The 22,620-nt window shown below is 47.0% G+C and overlaps 1 protein-coding gene across 3 annotated transcripts in view; it reads right to left on the bottom strand.

Moving 5' to 3' along the window:
* Positions 1–22,620, bottom strand: part of LOC126539588 (zinc finger Ran-binding domain-containing protein 2-like) — a 113,415-nt gene that overhangs the window by 58,694 nt on the left and 32,101 nt on the right. The window lies entirely within an intron of this gene.

The raw sequence follows: 22,620 nt of genomic DNA, 5'->3' as shown, positions 1-22,620 counted from the left end.
TGTTTGTGTATGGAACGTTTGGAAGCAGTGCAATCATGACGTGCAAGCGGGCATGTCATGTGGTGTTCTCTTGTATTTCATGGGCATCATCAGTAAGCTGAAAAATACTAATACTTAACAGATAGAAAGACACAAACTGTTTATTCTGACATTTTGCAAACTGCTCTGCAACTTTCTGACTGGAATTTTTTTCCTAGGTTCATTGCTTCAGAAGTTGGTTAATTAATCTGACGAATTATATAATTAAGCAAAATACAAAATGTAGCGTGACACACTACGTACAAAAGTGAGCAACATGCATTTGGTCGCATTGTCTTAGAGTGCATCAGCATATTTTAAAACTCTGGCTAAAGTTAGCGGAAACACCCTGTGTATATTTATATATACCGCTTCGAGTGTCCTGGTTGATTCTGGCATCCAGAAGGAAAGCAGAGTAGCCACTAGGCGTAAAGGCGCCAACGCACCTAAGTGACAAACCTAAACAGTTGTTCCATTACGGCTTGTATCCTTAAATTACCAAAGTATTGTCAACAAGGTGACCGATTTTGAAACCCTCCTTTTCGACCTCGATCCTCACATAGCATTGCTTACCGAGACTTAGCTACATGCTGATGTCAAGGACAGCGAAATTGTGCCCCCATCATACAAAATTTTTAGATGTGATCGACAAACTCGTGGCAGTGGAGTTGCGATAGTGGTTAAAAAACACATAAAAACAACCTTATTGCCAGGCATACCGGCCCATGAAAGCTTGTTCTGCAAGGCCGAATTTCTTGGTAATAGGGTTGTGTTGGTGTGGGGTATCGGCCTCCGAATGCTGATCTTGCTTTCCTTGAGGAACTTTGCGACTATGTACAGCACTTCAAGGGTGATCAAGGCAAATTTATTTTGGGTGGGGACTTCAACCTGCCTAACATTGACCGGACCAATATGTAGCTACTGGCGGTCATAACAAACACTCAGAATTATTAATTAATACTGCGTTCTTATGTGACGTGAACAAGTTTGTTAATACGCCTACTAGAGTTCCTGCCACATCAAGCCACATTCTCGACTTATTTTTAAACTCTTAAAATAGAGTGTTTTGAGGTCACTGTTATGGATGGAATCTCTGACCATAAACTCGTGTTTGCAACAATTAAATAATAAAAAAAAATAGCTAAAGCAAAGAAGGACTCTATTTTTGTGAAAGACTTCAACCTAGCAGATGATACGAGCATCTTGGACTATTTAGAAATTAATTTCGACAATTTCGGTGCTGATGATAACAGGGTGTCTACCAAGTTGGCATTTCCAAATTCCCTGAGTTTTCCAGGTTTTCCCTGAGTGCCTTAGCGAAATTCCCTGAGTGACGAAGAACTATGTTCTATGTCAAGATGGGATGAAACCATATTGCCCGATGCTGTCACTCTCTAGTAAGCATATGAAAAAAATTTTTAAACACGACCTAATCCAATTTGAATACTAAGGAGAAGCGTTTATGTTATTCAAAAAGAAAATAGAAGTGAAGTAAAATGCACAGCAAATAAAATGTCTTCGAAGAAAATTGCAAATGGAGTCGGACATTCTCAAACACAAATAAAAAGGAGATGCATACAGAAGCAATTATTTTCGAATATGAACTATTTCTATCAATTGATAGCAAGCTCAGTGGTACAAGGCCCGAACTTAGTTACAATTGAGATTCTCTCTCAACTGCTCGTAAGCCAATCTCAACTGTCCTGACCTGACAACTGTCCACACAATGCCTCAGTGTTGTGTTTCACTGCTTTAAAGAGCTTATTTTGGCTTAGATGAGGGACACCTGCATCTCGGCATCAGCAAACACTTTGTTTTTTGAGCTGAAGCTCCTTCAAAACGGCGCCAGCAGGCTTCCTTTCCCGTTCATTCCTCAATGCGCAGGTACTTTCTGTTCTTGTCCTCCTTCCACCACTCGTTCGCCCCACTAACCATTTAAAGCATCTTCTTAGTCAGTTGCACAGCCAACAGCCAATTTTTCAAACTCCCTAGGGGCTGCGAAAACGTTACAAAAATCGGCCAGTTGGAAAAAATAAATGAATGTCATTTACTGCCCTTAGGGGCTCAAACCGCCACAGGCACATTTGAAAACACTCTGAAGTACTGTGACAGGCAATACTGTGCTGTGACAAGCAATACCGGGTGCACACGTGTATAATTAAGGAATACATACTGTGTCCCGTGGCAATAGCCCCTTCCCACGCTTGTTATGCTTCATTGCAATACTTTTGCATATGCTTCACCAAGTAACATTTCTGTACAGAGGCGAAGCTGACTTTTGGGAACCGGCATTATGCAACGCACTGTGCTTTCCAAGCTTCTAAGCCAATTGCGAGGACCAAAACGGCGGAGTCCGTGCCATTGCTGACCAGCAGTATATTCTTCCAATAAAAAGCATGGCACCCAACAGCAAGGAGCTTCATAGCAAACGTCGAAGCAGCTAGGCCTAGCGTTGCCGCAGTGGTGGCTACGGCTGCCAGCGGATCTGCGTGCTAGAGCGCTGGTTTGTGATGGCGAGGTAATGAAAATGGCAGTGGTGGTGGCTTGATTAATGCCGTTTCAGACCTGCGATCACGGCAAAATGTTCAGAAAATCGGACGGCGAAGAGTTCTTGCGTCCGAAATTTCAGATGTTCTGATATATTGACTCCACGGGGTACGTGGTGAATGAATGAATGAATGAATTGGTGCCACGAAGCCGTCCAAATTATCGAGAATCCGGAAAGTCGGTCGACTCTACACTGGCAACTCCTCCAGCCGACGACAGGGCGTCAAAAACGATTCATGACGATTGCTGACAGTTACTCGAGCCAGCATCACTAAGACTTTCGACCCTTTCAATAAAATTACAACTAATATTCCCTGATAGAGGCACAAATTCCCTGATTTTTTCCAGACTACTCAAAATCCCTGAGAATTCCCGGTTTTCCTGGTTGGTAGACACCCTGGATAATGTACAGTCGAACCCGGCTATATCGAACTCGCAAAAAAACGCCCATCAGTTCAATATAGAGCATAATTTGATATAAGCCTGCTAAATAATTGGATGTCATAAAAGCACATACCATTTATAAAATCACTTTATTGGTGGAATTAGCTTAATTTCGCATGAAATAGTCCTGCATTTTTTTCTGCTTCGGCAATTTCGCTGCCTGTGACGCACGCACTTCTCCACATTGTCTAAGGAGTCGGAGCAGCTGAGGCCGCAACCCTCCGCATTCCCGCAGAAGCACCGGACTAGTGTGAGCGCACCAATCACTTCAGAGGATGTGGGCAAAGGACCATCACTGCTTTCCTCATTGTGCCCAATTTCACTTGTGCTCGGTACGATGTCGGCAATGTAGTCTTCGTTTTCGGGCTCTGCCGTGGTCTCGACAACATCATTTGCACTCACGAACTCGTCCACCGTTGATTCGCCAACATCTTCCGGAAATTCTGACAGCTCGCTCCAAAGTTCGGCAACATCGGCAATGATTTCGTTGCATTCATCAGAATTTACAGTCATCACCAAGTACGCGGAAGCTGGCACGGCTGAAACAATCCGCCTCTTTCATTTTCCTGTGCTTCCCTCTGCCGCACGCTGCTGAAAACGTTTTGGAAGGGTCCCGGGGCTTTCGCCGGTTGATTTGTGTACCTGCGCCCACGTTGAATGCGCATCGGTTGTGCGTTTCGTGGATCGCGAGTCATCATTAATTGCTTCGTCGGGACAGCATGTTGTTCCTGAAGCCATGTAGCACTCAATGACTACTGGGTGAGCAGGCCTGAGTGCGCTGTTCTGCAAACAGTGCGGCCGATAGAGGCACGCTGAGTTCCGTTTGGTGGCACGGCTGCCTTGGGATTTGTCACTGATTTCTGCACTTTCTTTTTTTTTATTGCGATAAAGACTTGCCCTTAAGGCATAATTCTTGGTGCGTATAAGTGTATTATATGTGTGCTGTGAGGCCTGTGTTGTGTATGAATTGAAGCAGTGTTTTGTGGAATCTGTTGTCATGTATCCAGCGGTCATAGCTGGTTGTCACACTGTAGCAGAGGCCAGCTTGCAGTAGGAGACGCGAGCGTTCCGATTTTAAACCAGTACATGTCCATATTAGGTGGTATGCATCTGCTTCCATCACAGGAACGGAGCAGTATGGACACGTAGCACCCAGACACGTAGACCAGTTCCACCTTGAGATAACAGCCGGTGTAAGGGCCACCCCGGCCCAAAGCCTCCTAAGCATAACTTCCTCCGCCCTAGTAAGGTGAAGGGGGAGGGAGCAGACACACGGTGGGATAAGAGCGTGTGTGTCCTGCCGGAGAAAATTTTTATGGGCTCGGAGCGAGTTAAGGGGTTGAGATGGGAGGGGAATAGGCGGAAGATCAGGATTAGGAGGGCAGTGTGCCTGCTGGTCAGCAGCAATGTTGTGAGGGTTCGCTGAATGGCCTTGAATCCACTGTACCTTGACGCAAGTAGCTGTTTTACTATTCATAGTGTGTATTGTCTCGCAGATTTCCATCGCCTTATCAACCTTCTTGAGTTCCTGAATAGCCACTAAAGAATCAGTGAAGTTATCTAGTTGCTTGATGGTAGGCAGCTTAGATGTCACATCTTGCACAGCGTCGTGGATGGCTTGAAGTTCCATTACTAGAGTGCTGGCTTCCGTACATAAATAGCGCTGGTGGCTGCTGATGAAATTATGCGTAGTACTCAGGAATGATGTCCTTCCGCCGTCTGGGAGAATGGCACTTGGACATCACCTATTGTATTCTTTTTACACATTATTTAGATGTTTCACATATTCAAAAAATCTTCGAGCGCAGCCTTCTGCGTCAGATTTATTAAAGCAATGCACTTGTTTACATCGACATCTACAGCCGCAGGTCGTTGTCATTGTCAAATATTGTGGAAAAGGTCCATTGCTGATATGAAATAGTGTCAAAATGTAGCAAAAAATGCATATCTGCGCATACGTGCCATGTTGTTACACCCTGAGACACGTCAATATGAGTGGCTGAACCACTTAAACAACGGCAAATGTGATCCAGATACATATATTACGGGCTGTTAACTTATTGTTGCTTTTTTTACCTCCTTGATACTTACAGATTTAGCGTGACATAGAGCATTATTGGAGAAAACTGTGCTCGCATAAGTGCTCATTTGTAGGCCATGTTGTTCTCTCACGAAAACGCATGGATGGCATCGGTCACACAGTGTTGGTATAAATGAGCGAGGCGGTTGTTCATGCTGCTGTATACCGAATACACAGTCTCTTGTTTGCCACTTGGCGCAGAGGCAAACAGTGCATCTCCGAAATTGAGAAATGTGTCGGCAAAGCAACACGTACAGGCCCACCCATATACGTAGCGAATCCGGCCGACAGCCTACAGGTATGGTGACGTACAGATATTGGCACAGCGCTGTGTCGCCGCTTACAGCTTATTGTGTATGCGCCGTGCGAAGGGACGTGTAGCTGATTTCAAATTGCTAAAGCCAGAATTGAACTATAAAAGCAGTTTCGTTCGACCTAACTGCTTACATTTCCGTTCAGGTCCGCCGGTAGCGAGTGCACGAACTCGACGGCATCAGGTTAACCTTCACTGAACAGGATCGACATTAGCTCAACCTTTGTGGGAACGGCTTGAGAGGGTTAAAGCTTGTGCATTTCAACTTGGTAGGTGTGCTTGACTAATCTTGAGCACGATTAATTATATATACGTACAAGTGAAGACGCTGTTGCTATTGCGTTGTTGGTTCGACAGCCGATCGCCCTGGGTTCAATCGAACGATGGTGGGCACGCTGATTTTGCAGGTGCCTTCGACAAGAAAGCCTGTCGCAGTACAACTTGCACTCGTCGGTTGCGTCGTTGTTGACCTGGTATGATACAAAGGTTCCAGTGACACACAATAGTCGGTCAATCATTGGTGTGACCACGGAGGAAGGAAACTCAGGAGAGGCCCTGACGTCTCTTTGTGAAGCTAAAGTGAAGCCGGAAGTTGGCGTTGCTCATGGCGTTGCTCCGCCTATCGGGCCAGCTCTCCTCTCATGTTTACATTTCTCGCGAAACCACACCGCGCTGCGCGCAACCAGGCTGCTCGGACACGCGCTCCGCAGCAATACTAAACAATCGCGATGTCTTATTGCTTTGCCATTGCCGAAGTCATGGTAAAAGAAGTTCATAATTAACTTCGCAAATTGGGCCATGAGGTCGAATCGGCTGCTTTTACCGGCTTTTATGAAAATAAACATGCCTTAAAAGGCCAGCGAACTGAACTGTTCTTATCAGCCGCAGGTACCGGCTGCTGCCCAGTTCTTGCCCATTTAAAGAAAGGTCACCTATCCCTGCCTTCTAGTTGCTTTTCTCTGCTTAGGCATCCTGGGGCTCTCAGACGGACTTGCGAGCTAGACGTGTGGCGATATGAAAAAAAAAAATGTACGCATTCTCACTGCACTGGAAGAATGCACTGGAGACACGTACGACACACCGACCCATTTTTGGAGTTTATGAGCACAAACACATTCTCACTTGAGGAATCGTCGTGCTTTATTGAACAAAATTCGGGTGGCCGCGCATCACTACGACAGCGCGCCGGCGAGGAGGCAGAATGTTATTTCTGACTCTGCGTTTAGATTCATTGACTGCGGCCTGATGTGCCTTCTTACCACGGCAAGTGAAGCTTCACGGAACCAAAGTTTTGCGAGAGCCAGCGCACGGTGCAGAACAGTACGCGCGTAGAACCGACCTACGTGCGACCATGGAACAGCCGTTTGATGTGTTCGCAGGCGTACGTTCTGTGGAGCCTTGACGACTCTTGCAGCGCATCCGCTAACCTTCACTTCCCTGCGCTTCTCGCGCGCACAGATAAGATACGCCTGTGATAGGGAGGATTCGTTCCTTCAGTCAAAGCAGCTGCTTCTTTCCCATCTTCCAGGATGAAGCGTCGGCTGGCAGGCGCACGGTGCCGAGGACAGCAAAATTCACATATTCTGCTTAACGCTCTATCAGTGCATGTATTGAGGTACACCTGTGCAGGTGTGCATGAACCTCGAACGCCCTCTGCTTAAAAGTCTTCGTGCTGTCGCGAGTACTGCGAGGAACAAGCAACAGTTAAGCAACATGTGTTTTAACATGCACAAATGCAAGTTGTTACTGAACACGAACTATGCATTCATAACGTACGTTCTACATGCAGCAAATGCACGATATGCGCTGTCAAAAGCAGGAATCATTGACCTGCAAGGCGTTCATTGTACAGATTCTGAAACGCATCGGTTTCGGCTTGCCATGGCACGTTGGCCTGATTCCGCCAAAGAGTGCAAAATTTCCCGCGGATATTCCTTCGTCCGTTGCAATTGCTGTGCCGTGGTACATTATGTACAGTGTTGCATGCGTATTCATTTCACGAACTTTAGTTCCTCCTGTCCCACCTGGCCACAGCAACATACCGTAGAGCACGGTCCAGATAACGCAGCGCAACAAAACACGGAGACCAACGCAAACTTACCCGCATGGTGCCTTTGCCACGGTACAAAACCTACGGAGCAACACGTGTGAGTGCACAGAACCATAACAAAGCCGCCATTGTGGCCCGAAAGGCGTGGCCGCTACAGCAAAGAAATAAAAAAACAGCAAAAAAGGAGAACCTACTACGTCATTTCCTCCACACTTTTCTCCTAACGTGCGGAGGGGGGTAGGCCCTCTCCTCACTTTCCTTCCTCCATGGGTGTGAGCGTTTTCTCGGTCTTGTATCGACCCAGTGTTGCCGGGCCTTACGAGTACGTGCAGTATTGAACGCGCTGCTACGACCAGCAAGTGAGGACCGATGCTGCAAAAAGACTTCGTCAGCAACGTGATCTACTTAATAATAATGTGTCGCCCAAGTGTAACGCACAGTTTTTTTAGTTAAATTAGCGTGCCATTCAATAAAGGTGGCTCACGGTGTAGTCCAGACAACTTGGATGATGCCCTGGCCGGTTTCTCTTTTAAAGTGGAGTTGCGGTCTTACGCTATGCACGTTTTCGGCACTGCACTGACATCGAGATACCAGTAGACTTCCAACGCGGTACACGGCACAAGTGTTTTTGCAGCAGCACGCGTCCGAGGGCTCTTTTTTTTTTGGCGGGGGACTTCCTGGCGTGCGACCCTTTCAAAACGTTTCGCGACTAATCCGCTAGGGCAGGGCGCATACGCCGTCGCGCCATGAAAGAGGCGGATTTCGAATGAACCACTCGTACACGGCCGTGCGTACGCGTCGGGTGCCACGGGCACTGGGTCGAGAGTTTGGCCGCTTTAACCCGAATCTCCCCCTTATTCTTCAAGATCGTGCTGTGAGTGTTCCTTGGAATCTTGCACACTGCGGGGACATCCGACTTATCACAGCGTTCGACCCGATTTATGATTTCGAGCTTCACGATGAAAGGCGAATTCTGCCACTTCATCACGGCAACAATGCGGGAGAAGGCCCACAAGACGCATACACAATGAACCAGAAAAGCAGCAAGACAACTTGCACTTTCGCCATCTTGCACGACGAGAGCACAAGAGCCTCTGATTGGCTATCTGAGCAAGCACTGCGTGTGGGCCAGGATTATTTTTTGCAGGGGGGTGTTGACGACTCGCTCAATGCAGCGCGGGCACGGTAGGGAGAGCAGTTGGATGGAGCCGCGCCGCCGGGTTTCCCCACAACGGCGAGGGATAGCCAACTTCTTGGGGGATTTTTCCGCCACTTGACGTTCGATATATCGGGAGTCGCTGCTATTTTTGTTGGATGTAAGTGGAATTTTTGCTATTAAATTTTTATATGTGATGGGTAAATGTGTCCACACAAAGGAATGAACCTTAGTTTTGCAAGAAACCAAGTTCAATGAGTGCTAAAACAAATTTCTGACAGTTACTATTTCTAAGAGGCAGTAATAAGCAACTCTAGATAACAACAACATGAACTCAGTTTTGTATTCATTTTCATACTTTAAAACAATATAATGCAACACTTTTCTGTGCCTTATAATTATCGAGTATTGAGGATTATTCAGGCACATTTCAATAAAATTCGATGATGATGTTTTTTATTGTTTTTTTTTTAATCCAAGTCAAAGTTGTCACTTTTTTAATGTTCTTGAACTTCGGCCAATTTTGAGGCCATATTAAAAAATATCTGTCACGTGTAGAGCTACAAAACTTGCCTAAAGTGAGTAAAAGTAGCTGAAAAATATTGAGAAAGAGATTCAGTGTGGACATCTTTACGCATCTTGCCCTACGGCTGCCCTGGAAAGTGCCTTTATTTCACCGCATAGCTCCGGAAGCGAAGTTTGCCATTTTTTATTTAGAAGATTGACACAGCAAGAAAATGTTTTTTATTTGCTCGTATAGAACAAGTTGCAAAGAGGTAACGAAAAAATACTTATGGGCGGAAAAAATTTGTTGTGCATGCAGTGAGGCTCCAAACTTGCAACTTTGCGAAGTGGCAAAAACGACATTCTCCACCTCTTGTGACATACAATTTTTTTCCAAGAAAACTACGAAGTTTCTTGCAAAACTAAGGTTCATTCCTTTGTGTGGACACATTTACCCATCACATATACAAATTTCATTGAAAACAAAAAATGGTCATGGGTCCTCGATTACCGTTCTTATCTGAACGTGCCCATATATATATATCTGTGTGTGTGTGTGTTGCGAGTATATAAAAACTATATTTACAATATATTGTCACGTGGTAGTGACGGTGAAGAAGGCAGCAAAACTGTGATTAACAAAACTAGTGTTTTATTGGGCAAACTTGTGCCCTCAAAAGCAGGCTAAACTTAAACAACAATAGCGGCGAATACATTCGGCGATGGGCGAAAATCTGATCAACGGGTCAAGAGCGTCACCTTTTATGCAGCAGTAATACAATGCAGTTATACAATGTTCCAGACTAATCGCTGGGACCCGCGTGTCTTCCACAAAGTTCTACACCATTTGTGTCACGCGATGAAATCAGATAGCACAAGGTTCACCGACAACAGACAGCGGTTAGAAGCATCGATAACATTCCAGAAACTTCTGATATATGCAGGCACGTCCCACGCTGTGTGATAACATTTGTTAGGCGGTGAGACGTGTCGCCCGATAAAGACAAACAAGTACACATGTCAATACCCCCCTCTTAAAAAGCATCGACCCGATGCTGCAAACAAAAGTATTAAAGAAAAATATCCGTAGCAAAGAGAACAACAAAATAAGGAAGTTCGTCAGCGTCCGTAAAATGGTTTAAGATGCACCACGTGGACCACTTCAGATCGTGCGCGGCGCAGCTGTGAATGTGAAATGCTGTCTGGCACGACCTCATAGTCCAGTGCGCCAGTATGTCGAACGACCTTGTAGGGTCTGAAATAGCGTCGCAATAGTTTCTCACTCAGTCCTCATCGGCGTATCGGGGTCCAAACCCAAACACGGTCGCCGAGCTGGTACTCGACGAAGCGTCGTCAGAGGTTGTAGTGTCGGCTGTCGGTACGCTGCTGGTTCTTGATCCGTAGGCAGGCGAGCTGTCAGGCTTCTTTGGCGCGCTGGAGATAGGTGGCGACGTCAAGGTTCTCTTCGTCGGTGATGGGCGGCAGCATGGCGTCGAGCGTCGTTGTCGGGTTCCTGCCGTAAACCAGCTTAAACAGCATGATCTGTGTTGTTTCTTGCACCGCCGTGTTGTAAGCGAATGTTACATATGGCAGGATGGCATCCCAGGTCTTGTGTTCAACGTCGACGTACATTGCTAGCATGTCGACGAGGGTCTTATTCAGCCGCTCCATAAGACCATTCGTCTGTGGGTAGTAGGCAGTTGTCCTCCTGTGTTTTGTCTGACTGTACTGCAGAATGACTTGGGTGAGCTCGGCTGTAAAGGCCATTCCTCTGTCAGTGATGAGGACTTCTGGGGCGCCATGTCGCAGCAGGATGTTCTCGACAAAGAATTTCGCCACTTCGGCTGTGCTACCTTTCGGCAGTGCTTTCGTTTCAGCGAAGCGGGTGAAGTAGTCCGTCGCCACGACGATTAACTTATTTCAGGTTGTGGACGTCGGAAAGGGTCCCAAAAAGTCCATACCGATCTGCTGAAATGGTCGGCAAGGAGGCTCGATTGGCTGTAGTAATCCCGCTGGCCTTGTCGGTGGTGTCTTGCGTCGCGGACAGTCTCGGCATGTTCTTACATAACGGGCGACGTCAGCGGTCAGGCGCGGCCAATAATACCTTTCCTGTATCCTCGATAGTGTCCGGGAGAATCCAAGGTGTCCAGCTGTTGGATCGTCATGTAGGGCGTGCAATACTTTTGGACACAGCCCTGAGGGAACAACAAGAAGGTAGTTGGCGCAAACTGGTGAGAAGTTCTTCTTAACGAGTAGGTTGTTTTGAAGCGAGAACGAAGACAATTCTCGCCTGAATGTCATAGGGACAACGTCGGTGTGCCCTTCCAAATACTTGACGAGGTTTTTCAGCTCCAGGTCTGCTCGTTGCTGTTCAGCGAAGTCTCCCGCACTTAATATGCAGAGGAAGGCGTCATCCTCATCATCTTGCGACGGCGAGTCAATGCACGTGATAGGCAATCGGCATCAGAGTGTTTTCGTCCGGACCTGTAGGTTACAGTGATATCATATTCTTGCAGTCATAGGTGCCATTGCGCCAGCCGTCCTGAAGGGTCCTCTAAATTCGCTAGCCAACTCAAGGCGTGATGGTCGCTGACGACATTGAATGGCCTGCCATATAGGTAAGGGCGAAATTTCGCTGTAGCCCCAAACTATGGCGAGGCATTCCTTTTAAGTTGTAGAATAACTGCCTTCCGCTTTTGACAACGACTGGCTTGTGCAAGCTATCACGTGTTCGTCTGTCCTTTCTCTGAGCTAGGACGGCACCGAGGCCTAGGCTACTGGCGTCAGTGTGGATTTCAGTACCGGCGTCCTCGTCGAAGTGCGCAAGGACTGCATGCGTCGTTTGAATTCTTCAAATGCATTGCGGCGTTTCTCACTTGAAAAAACATCACATTTTGTTAGATGTGTCAGCGGCTCAGCAATGCGTGAAAAGTCCTTGACTAAGCGCCTGTAGTAGGCACACATGCAAAGGAATCGACGCACAGCCTTCTTGTCGATGGGCTGTGGGAACTTTGCGATGGCAGCAGTCTTCTCCGGGTCAGGGCGGAGTCCGAACTTGCTGATGACGTGGCTTAGGAACAGAAGCTCATCGTAAGCGAAGCGGAGCTTTTCTGGCTTCAGAGTGAGCCCTGATGACTTGATGGCCACTAGTACTGTCACAAGCCGCCTAAGGTGATCGTCGAAATTTCTGGCGAAGACGAGGGCGTCATCCAAGTAAAAATGACAGCTCTGCCACTTCAATCCTACTAACACCGTGTCTATGACGTGCTGGAACGTTGCAGGCACCGAGCACAGTCCGAATGGCATGACCTTGAACTCATAGAGGCCGTCTGGCGTGATGAAGGCGGTCTTTTCGCGATCTCTCTCGTCTACTTATATTTGCCAGTAGCCAGACTTGAGATCCATCGACGAGAAGTATTTTGCGTTGCAGAGTCGATCTAATGCATTGTCTATCCGTGGAAAGGGGTATACGTCCTTCTTCGTGATCTTGTTAAGTCGACGACAATCGACGCAGAAACGTAGGCTTCCGTTCTTTTTCTTTACCAAGACTACAGGAGATGCCCACGGGCTTTTCGACAGCTGGATGACGTCGCGCAGCATATCGTCGACTTGTTCTCTTATAGCTTCACGTTCTCGCGTCGAAACTTGGTAAGGGCTCTGGCAGAGGGGTCGAGTGCACTCTTTGGTGATTATGCGATGCTTTGCGACTGGTGTTTGTCGAATCCTCGATTACGTCGAAAAGCAGCGTTTGTATCGTCGGAGCAGACTTCTGAGCTGCTGTTGCTTAATCACGGGGAGACTTGGATTAATGTCGTAGTCTGGTTCGGGAATTATGGTCGTCGGGGTAGATGCGGCAGAATCCAAGAGGACAAATGCATTACTGGTTTCCAGAATTACCTCGATGTATGCGAACGTAGTGCCCTTGTTGATGTGTTTGAACTCCTGGCTGAAGTTTGTCACCAACCGTTTAGTTTTTCCTTCGTGCAGTTGAGAGATCCCTCTCGCGACATAAATTGCACGGTTTAGCAATAGACGTTGGTCACCCTCGATGACACCTTCTACGTCGGCAGGTGTTTTGGTGGGATAAATATTACGCCGCTGAGAGTGAATACTTACGTGCTGTCCGCAATGCCAAATGGTCTTTTTTCAATAATGACTTACCTAAAATGTTAACAGACAACCCCAAGAAATTTTGGAAAGTTATCAACCCAAGTAACACACGCACTGTAACTCTTGTTGATGATATGGGTGAAATCGTGCCTGAAACTGAGTGCGCACTCATATTTAACAACGCATTTTCGTCAGTATTTTCTAATGATAATAACGTTCCATTGACTAATGTCCCCTGCAACATAGTTTCTAGCATGCCGAGCGTGGTGTTTTATCCTGATGGTGTTTTGCGCATAATTGAAAACCTTAAACTTTCATCCTCAGCAGGTATAGATGGTATAAACTCTAAACTGCTAAAAAATACAAAATATATTTCTTCATCATTTTTGTGTCTTATATTCTCGCAGTCACTTTCTACAGGTTCCATGCCTCACGACTGGAAGGTGGGGAAGGTCATTCCCATCTACAAGTCTGGTAATAAGAACACACCGCTAAATTATCGACCCATTTCTCTAACTAGTCTTCCTTGCAAAATCATGGAACACGTCATCTACTCCCTGATCATAAATCATTTGGACGCAAATCAATTTTTTCATTCGGCACAGCACGGGTTCCGCAAAGGTTTCTCTACCGAAACGCAACTAGCTCTGTTTCTACACGACTTACATGTAAACCTTGACTCTAACCAACAAACTGACGCTATTTTTCTGGACTATGAAAAGGCTTTTGACAAAGTTTCTCACCGCCACTTACTACTAAAGCTTTCTTCTTTGAACTTACACAGTGACGTACTCCAATGGCTCGAAGCATTCCTTACTGATCACTACCAATTCGTTTCTGTAAATGACAAATCATCCACTCTTCTCCCTGTAACTTCTGGAGTCCCTCAGGGATCAGTTCTCGGTCCTCTTCTTTTTTTAATTTACATTAATGATTTACCCCAACACGTATCTTGTAAGATACGAATTTTCGCCGATGACTGCGTGATTTACCATCCAGTTTCTAATGCTACTGACGAAAACACCTTACAACAAAATCTTAACAACGTGCAGTCTTGGAGTGAAAATTGGCTGATGACTCTTAATCCCAACAAATGTAAACATATATCTTTTACCCGTCGCCGTAACCCTTTCCTGTCCTCTTATACTATAGTAAACGTTCCCTTAGAATCAGTAGAATCGTTTAAGTACTTGGGCGTCACACTTTCTCGTGATCTCAGTTGGAGTACGCATATTTCTAACATACTTTCATCAGCTAACCGAACTTTTGGCTTCATGAGACGACACCTGCGTGACGCCCCGCAGAACGTAAAACTCCTAGCTTTCAAATCCCTTATCAGACCGAAAGTTGAATACGCATCACCCATCTGGAATCCATATCAAGTCTATCTAGTTAATGAGCTCGAGTCCTTTCAAAACCGCGTCGTCAGATACATCCATTCATCCTACTCATACGACGTAAGCGTATCATCCTTAAGAGCAAAATCTGATCTACAGCCCCTTGCACGTCGCCGCGCTACTGCTAGCCTTTGCCTCTTTCATAAGTTTTTTTACAGTTCCTTATTTCACGAGCCTTATATCACACCACCCGCACGCATATCGCTACGAACTAGGCACCCATTACAAGTCTTACGCCCACGCTCCCACACAACTACTTTTTCCTCGTCTTTTTTTTCCCGCACAGCATCAGATTGGAACGCCCTTCCCCACCACGTAGCTGCTATCACTTGCCCGACATCGTTTCTCGAAAATGTGTCCTTGTTGGCTAATCAATAACCTGCTTTTTTCACGTGTTGTTATTTGTTTTTATGCACTTGCGAAAATGTAGCTTCCATGTACAATTTTTTCTGTATACCTGTGTTTATATTTGCATTATCAACTGTACCCACCCCTTATGTAATACCCCTAGCACAGGGGTCTTTAAGGAAATAAAACTGAACTGAACTGAACTGAATGGAAATGACAATGCTGGAGCAAGGCGGGATGCTGACTTGACTTTCAAGCACGCTTAAGGCGTGGTGACTACGAGAGCTCTCCGGCGGTATCGCTCGATCTTCCGACAGCGTTATCGACTTTGACTTCAGGTCGATGATTGCGTCGCGTTGGTTCAGGAAGTCCATGCCGAGAATGACGTCTCGTGAACACTGTTGGAGGATAACGAAGGTGGCAGGGTAAGTCCGGTCATGAACAGTAATTCTTGCCGTGCAGTGCAACCACACCTCCATCGGTTGCTGCTTTCAGTTTTCGGGATATGGGCTCGTTGACCGGCCCCGGGCTGGGCCAGTGTATGGTCGGCGCTGCGGCGACAGGTAGCGGCCTAGTGATGGCGAACTAGACGGTCGTTGAGAGCTTCATTGCGTAGTGGCGAGGTAGTCGGTGATATTGCGAGGGCGTTCACCTTGCAGCGGGCGCGGAGCGTTGACGGCGAACCCTCACAGTCCCATCTCCCGGTATAGGCATCGTCGGTAGACGTGACCCGCTTCTCTACAGTGGTAGCAGAGCAGGCGGTGGTCAGGAGCACGCCAAACGTCTGTCTTCCTCGGATAGCTGCGCTGGGTGACGGGTGGGCATGCTGGCGGCAGCGACGGTAGTCGACGGAATTGTGGCGTTACACAGCCCTGGCGCGGTCACGGAGGGGGACCTTGACGGCGGGCAACGGCGGCGTAGGTCATCGCTTCTGGCTGGGGCTGCGATGATTGTGGTTGCACCTCGAGAACTCCAAGCAATCGCTGGACTACTACTTTGACAATTTGGCGATGGAGGCCACTTGAGGTTGCGGTGAAGAGAAGATCTTGTGAAGCTCCTCTCGTACGACTGCCGTAATAGTCTTGCGCAGGTCGTCCGTGGCCAGTGATTGAACTCCGGTGTAGTTTGTTGACTTGGTGCGGCAGTCGAATTGCCGGTTCCGCATTTCCAGTGTCTTCTTGATGCTCGTCGCCTCACGAAGAAACTCGTCGACGGTCTTCGGAGGGCTTCTTACCATTCCAGCGAAAAGTTCCTCCTTTACTCCACGTATCAGTAGGCGGACTTTCTTCTCTTTGGACATTTCTGGGTCGGCGTGGCGGAATAGACAGCTCATTTCCTCTGTGAAGATCGCGATCGTCTCAATCGGCAGCTGTGGTCTTGTCTCCAGTAGAACTTGGGCTCGCTCTTTTCTCACGACGCTTGTAAATGTTTGCAGGAAGCCACTTTAGAACAGGTCCCACGTCGTCAAGGTGGCTTCTCGATTCTCGAACCACGTCCTGGCGCCGTACTCCAATGCGAAATAGACATGTCACAGCTTGTCGTCGCTGTCCCAGCTGTTAACATACCGACCCTCTCATACGCCTCCAGCAAGCTTTCCGGGTCCTCAAATGTGGAACCGCGGAACATCGGTGGTTCCCTGGGCTGCTGCAGAATTATTGGGGCCGCTACGGCTGCCATTCTGGATGCCTTTTTGGTCGTATCTGGTAGAAGACCGTGTTCCGGGGGCAGCTGCTGTAGCCGGCGGCTTGCTCAATGTTCCAGGACGATGTTGGTGTTGTCTTTGCGGTCCGGGCTTGGATTATGGCTTGTCGGGGGCGTCCAGTACATGAACGTAAAGCACCTCCACCAGATGTCACGTGGTAGTGACGGTGAATAAGGCAGCAAAACTGTGATTAATGAAACTAGCATTTCATTGGGCAAACTTGTGCCCTCAAAAGCAGGCTACACTCAAAGAACGATAGCAGCGAATACACTCGGCAATCGGCGAAAGTCTGATCAGCGAGCCAAGCACGTCGGCTTTTATACAGCAGTAATACAATGCAGTTATACAATGTTCCAGACTAATCGCTGGGACCCGCGTGTCTTCCAAAAAGTTCTACACCATTCGCGTCACACGATGAAATCAAGTAACACAAGGTTCGGCGGCAACAGACGGCGGATAGAAGCATCGATAACATCGATAACTTCTGATACATGCAGGCGCGTCCCGTGCTGTGCGATAAAATTTGTTAGGTGGTGAGACGTGTCGCCCGATAAAGACAAACAAGTGCACGTGTCAATATATACAGGATGAGTCAGAACAACTAAGATGGCTGACCACCAACAACACGCAGCAGCCAGTGTCTCCAATCTTCCTCTCTCTTGTCTCATCCCTCCGTAACAAGATATATATATATATACGTGAAACCTCGTTAAACTGTAGTTGGCCAGAGCTTGGAAAAAGTACGTACTAAATGGTAGTGCTGTCTATCCGAAATAGCATGAGATCGCCCACTTACCTGTCAAAAATGGAACTCAGAGCAAGCGCGATGAAAGGGGATAAAACATGCCGTGTATTTATTCACTTCGCACGACAAAAGTGTTATTTTCGTTTGATGCCCTGGCGGCCTAGTAGCGATGACAGTGGCCTCAGAAGCTGTGAGCGAGCATTTCAGCCAGCCCCCTCGGTAAACACTCGCATGGCAGATTCCTTGTTGGCGTTGCATATTCTCTGTGCATGGGCGCAGTAGCGTCGCAGAAGTTGCGGGGTGCCTTTTTCATTGCGGGGTGCTGTTCTCGTCGCGATGACTGCAGTCATGAGGCTGACGTAACGCGCAACTTCTGCCCCTGTCGGGCCTGAATCATCCATGCTGTCGCTTTCTGTGTCGTTCTCATCACTGTTGCTAGGTGACAGTTCGGCAACAACAGAGGCAACGATGGTGAAAAGTCGAACCTCATAGCCGACATCTCTTCGTGGTCGCAGCAGTGCTGCCAAGCAACTTCTTGCATTCCAAATGCCACACACCGTAGTCGACAGCAGATCCCTGCCGCGTGCCAGCATAGACTTCTTTGTGTCACTTTCGATAGCACGAACAATGCCTAATTTTTCTTCTATGCTGAGCATCCGGAGTCTTTTAATCCAAGTTTCGGCAATGACGCGAGTACATGCTTGCACGACGCCACAACGCTCTCTGGCACGGCGCCAAAATGATGTTGATGTTGATGTGGCTTCATACGCAAACGCACAGGGCGCTTGGAGGCCGTTGTTCTGATCTCTGAGGCTTGTTGTTCTGGCGGGCCGCCTGATGGAGATGGAGATGATGCACTGCTATGTTTATGCGACAAAAAGTGGAAATACTACGTGCTAACCGATACGTACGCAATAAGCTGGTACGGTTTATGCAGATACAAAACACATTATATTCAATGACCACTGTGTCGGGGATTTGACTTTCCTACTTTTAAAACGAAACTACTGCTTAAGCAGGTACGGTTTAATGAGGTTTTACTGTATATGGTAGAAAACACTAATGGATATAAAAGCAGCCTACTAGGGAAAAAAAGAAGTTGCCCTTCATATTATTCAAACATAACTAATTATGGGAACATAAGACATCCACCCACTCGTAGCAATTGCTACAAAGGAAACCTATACAGGTTCCTCGAAAGAAAAGCCTCGCAGTTGAAGAAAAATCCATCGTGGTCAGGGACTCGAACCCGAGACTACTGCCTTTCTGGGGCAGCTGCTCTACCATCTGAGCTAACCAGGCGGCTAGCAGATGGCAGGGTAAAGTCGAATTTGTCAACAACTCGAAGCAAAGGCAAGAGTTTGACGGAATAGTTCTGCGGAAACCTGCAAGGTGGAGAGAAGTAATTAATTAAGAGAAAGTGAGACATCCACCCAATCGTAGCAATTGCTACAAAGGAAACCCATACGGGTTCCCCCCCAAAATACGGGTTCCTTCTGCTGCGGTGGTCCCGGGTTTGAGTCCCGGACCAGGACGAATTTTTCTTCAACTGTGAGGCTTTTCTTTTTAGGAACCCGCATGGGTTTCCTTTGTAGCAATTGCTACGATTGGGTGGATGTCTCATTTTCCCTTAATTAATTACTTCTCTTCCCCTTCCGGGTTTCTGCAGAACTATTATGTCAAATTTAGACGTAACAATCAAAGCAACAAACAATCCTGAACAGTGCTGCCATTCTAGCAATATTGCAACAACATTTAGCTACTTTTTGGTCTGTTTGGCAACAAATTTTTCTATTTAGCAATCAACAAGTTTTTCATGACAACATGGGCGGCTGAAATCAACAGAAAAATTGGCAACATTTTAGTGACATTGAAGCTACGAAAGTTGCTTAAGAAACACTATTATTCAGAGCTACAAAAGGATGGCCGAAGTTGCCTGTACAGGGCATGGTCTTTGTGACTGTGATGAATCAATAGTTGTCTGCAATCACAGAGGTCATATGCTACGGTTAATTGTGCTGAGGCAGAGGTGTCACATTGTACTCACAAATGCATTTTTTTTTATTTATTCCTCATAAAACCCCATAGAATATGTAATAATGCTGTAAGTGCTGTAGTTTCACTAAATACATTCAATTTGCGGACGTTTGGAAGAGTAGCAGTAAGTACCAAAACTTACTGCAATGAATTTTATAGTAAGGTTTAGAATGCAGCAGGTGAATAATAGGACATGTAGCAGCGCCCCAACAGCTGCTCGTGGTGGCCTCCAACAAAGAGGGTGATTGGGTAAGCATGAGCTTCAGACTGAAGAGCGTTCCCGTTGACCTGTCCAGGATGATGCCATGCTGCTGCTCCATTGGCCAGCCGCTGCTGTACATCGCCGCCGCTTACAAATAAAGGTAACGGCCCACATCTACCAGCCGCTAACAACTGGTGACTTGCGGACATGATGCGGATGTGACATGATTCGCTTTCTTCCTGATGACACGTCGATGGCAGGCTGGCCAACCCCACTGCATAACCAGTTCTAACCTGAGAATGTCAGCAGCTGGTTCACTGCAGTAGAGGCTGTTCTGGCTCAGAACCTGATTATAATCCAGCCATTTAAGTATGAGGTTCCTGCATTCGTCTTCCCAGCTGACATCTTTTGCCTCCTGCCAGTACGATTTCCGAGCACAACACCTTATGACCACCTGAAATGGGACACATCCCGACCTACTTCGGCATGCCAAACTCCTGAACCAGCCCTCCAACACCTGCTGCTTTCGTTGCGGTACTTGCTCCTGAACCATCGAAGTGTTCGCCGTTCGACATCCCACCTTCGATTGTGCCACGGATGCCATACGAAACATAGGCAAGCGTGGTGGTTCTGGTGCATAGTGACTCCTTGTCTGAACACTATCAAGTCTGCATGGCACCATTCGAGTCCACTGCAATTACACGCAGCATCATAAGCGTTTTGTTACCCTCTAGAGTGTCATCCACCACCAGCCAAGTGCCAACCTCTTGTGTCAGTTCATGTGTCAGTTCAGCCCATCTGGTCTACCAAGGTGGACACTGCCAGTTTCTGCAGCATTGACATTACAGACAGACAACCTGACCGACTCTTCTGCACCTTCTCCTGCCCGGGTCACTCAGAGCACATAAATGAAGACATGTGCACTTTCAGCTCCTCAAAGGCATCTGAGTTTGTCTTCTGTTGTCCCCGATGTGCGCCCAACATGAGCCTGCTGCGGACGACACTAAGCACAGGGCATGCTACCAAGCTGCACACGAACCACTCTCAATGGCACTGCCGTAGCAGCCTGCGTGCTGCTGCCCTCAGCCAGCAACGCATCCAACACTTGGTCACAGACATCACTGCACTCGGCATCTACCTTACACCCCAGCATTCAACTACCTTTGCTCCTTGTCCCAGGCTACAGGTGCCCCAGCCATGCAGGTGCAAGTGTTTCCAAGGCACCCTTTCGCCCACTGTCTGCTGGTACTGATGCACCTCGCACCAGCTTACCAGGTCACATACTCAAAACAGGTTTTGTTGGCCTGACGGAACACTTTTGTGCACCCTTCCACACTGCACTGCACATGGTGTGCAGTTGGCCATGCACTCGTTACTATCAGCATGCGTTGAACTACCTCACACACAAAAGTGCTGGTAAATCAGCGGTGACGACACGGGTGCCATGCAAATTGCTTTTCGGCAATCAGTACGCATCACAGTTATGCGTATCACCACCGTACGTGCTTCCGCACCTTCCATCCCAGCAATGAGAGTGAAAGACACTGCTCAAACACACACAGAGACTCCACAGGCGCATGCACAGCTTCTCTCGAGCTGTCTGCCACGTCGCTACACCTGCACCACCATTACACACACCCACAAACATCTCACATCTCCTAAACAATGGACCATGGAAACCCATTCTAGAACCTCATCCCCTGCACAATAGCCAGTGCCAACCTACTGAAACAAGTCTTGCACACTGCACTGCACACAGCATTCAGGAGAATCAAGGGGCTACAACGTAGTACCTGAACTGCATAAAGGTCACGGATTTACCATTGCCATGTAAACAATGTCATCCAAGATTGTGTGGCATAATTCAATTCTGCTTTCACAGCATGAAAGCCTAGAAAATTTGGAGGCATAATACAAACCGAGTGTGTATGTGTGCAGTGAGAAAGACCAGTATTGCTCAATGGCATATTCGACATGGGGAGGCGGGAGTTTTGAACTGCCATGGCAAACAAGTGCCAAATCTCGCAAAAAGCAATGTATATGGCGCGCAACGGTCAGGTATTTTTTGGTTGCGAGGAGGAATGTAGTTCATTATATCTATTGGCAGGACAATTTCACTTCATTAAAACGAGGTTTTAAATACATGGATCTCAATGGGGATTTTAAGGGGAACTTCATTTACTTCGTTATATTCATTATTTCACTATATCCAGTTTCATTATAACGAGAGTGCACGTTAGTAAAGTAAAATAAAAGTCCTCTGTACCACGCTGGTAAATTCACTATTTAGTCCTCAATGTGCATGGGTACTACCGTAAAATTATGAGTAAGCACCCCACCCCCTCAACTTTTTTAGTGATTCGAAATTTCCGACAACTGTGCCTTGTTCACTGCTTCAGACATCTTCACTGACTTCAGGCTCTTTTCTTTTGTCTTCTTTATTATTTATATTACAGAAAACAATGCAATTTACTGACGACGGGATATTTATTCTTTAGCAGCACTTCTGTCTAGCCCTGTAGTGGTGCCACCATGCCCAGGTATCTCTTTGCACAGCTTTTGTCAGCTTTTGTCAGACGCATCTGACTAAAGTCAGATGCGTCGGTTGCCAGTGTGGATTTGTTGTGTGCAAAAACAGCAAATGCACATTAAACAAAACTTTTAAGTAAAAGGATGGCTATGATGTGTTTTTCTGGTCACAACTGCTCTTCTGACATCTTGAATTTCAGTCCAAGACAGAGCAAGGGCACTCCCACCAACTATTCTCAGATTATCTTTGATCCTAGGGTCAATGTTTAAGCCATTGTTAAAGCAGCACAGACATCACTGGAGGCCAGTTTTGATGATATTACCTCCTGTCGAACTTTTATTCCAGAAGAATACACTCCCGAGTGTCAACCGACCGTTGAAGTGCAATCTTAATTTCGTATGTTGCATGGCACAGCTCATAAAACTGTTATGATGGCA

The sequence above is a fragment of the Dermacentor andersoni genome, chromosome 11 (genome assembly GCF_023375885.2).
Source record: "Dermacentor andersoni chromosome 11, qqDerAnde1_hic_scaffold, whole genome shotgun sequence".
NCBI lineage: Eukaryota > Metazoa > Arthropoda > Arachnida > Ixodida > Ixodidae > Dermacentor > Dermacentor andersoni.
The sequence above is the reverse complement of the archived record's forward strand: the minus strand, read 5'-3'. Positions and strand labels throughout refer to the sequence as shown.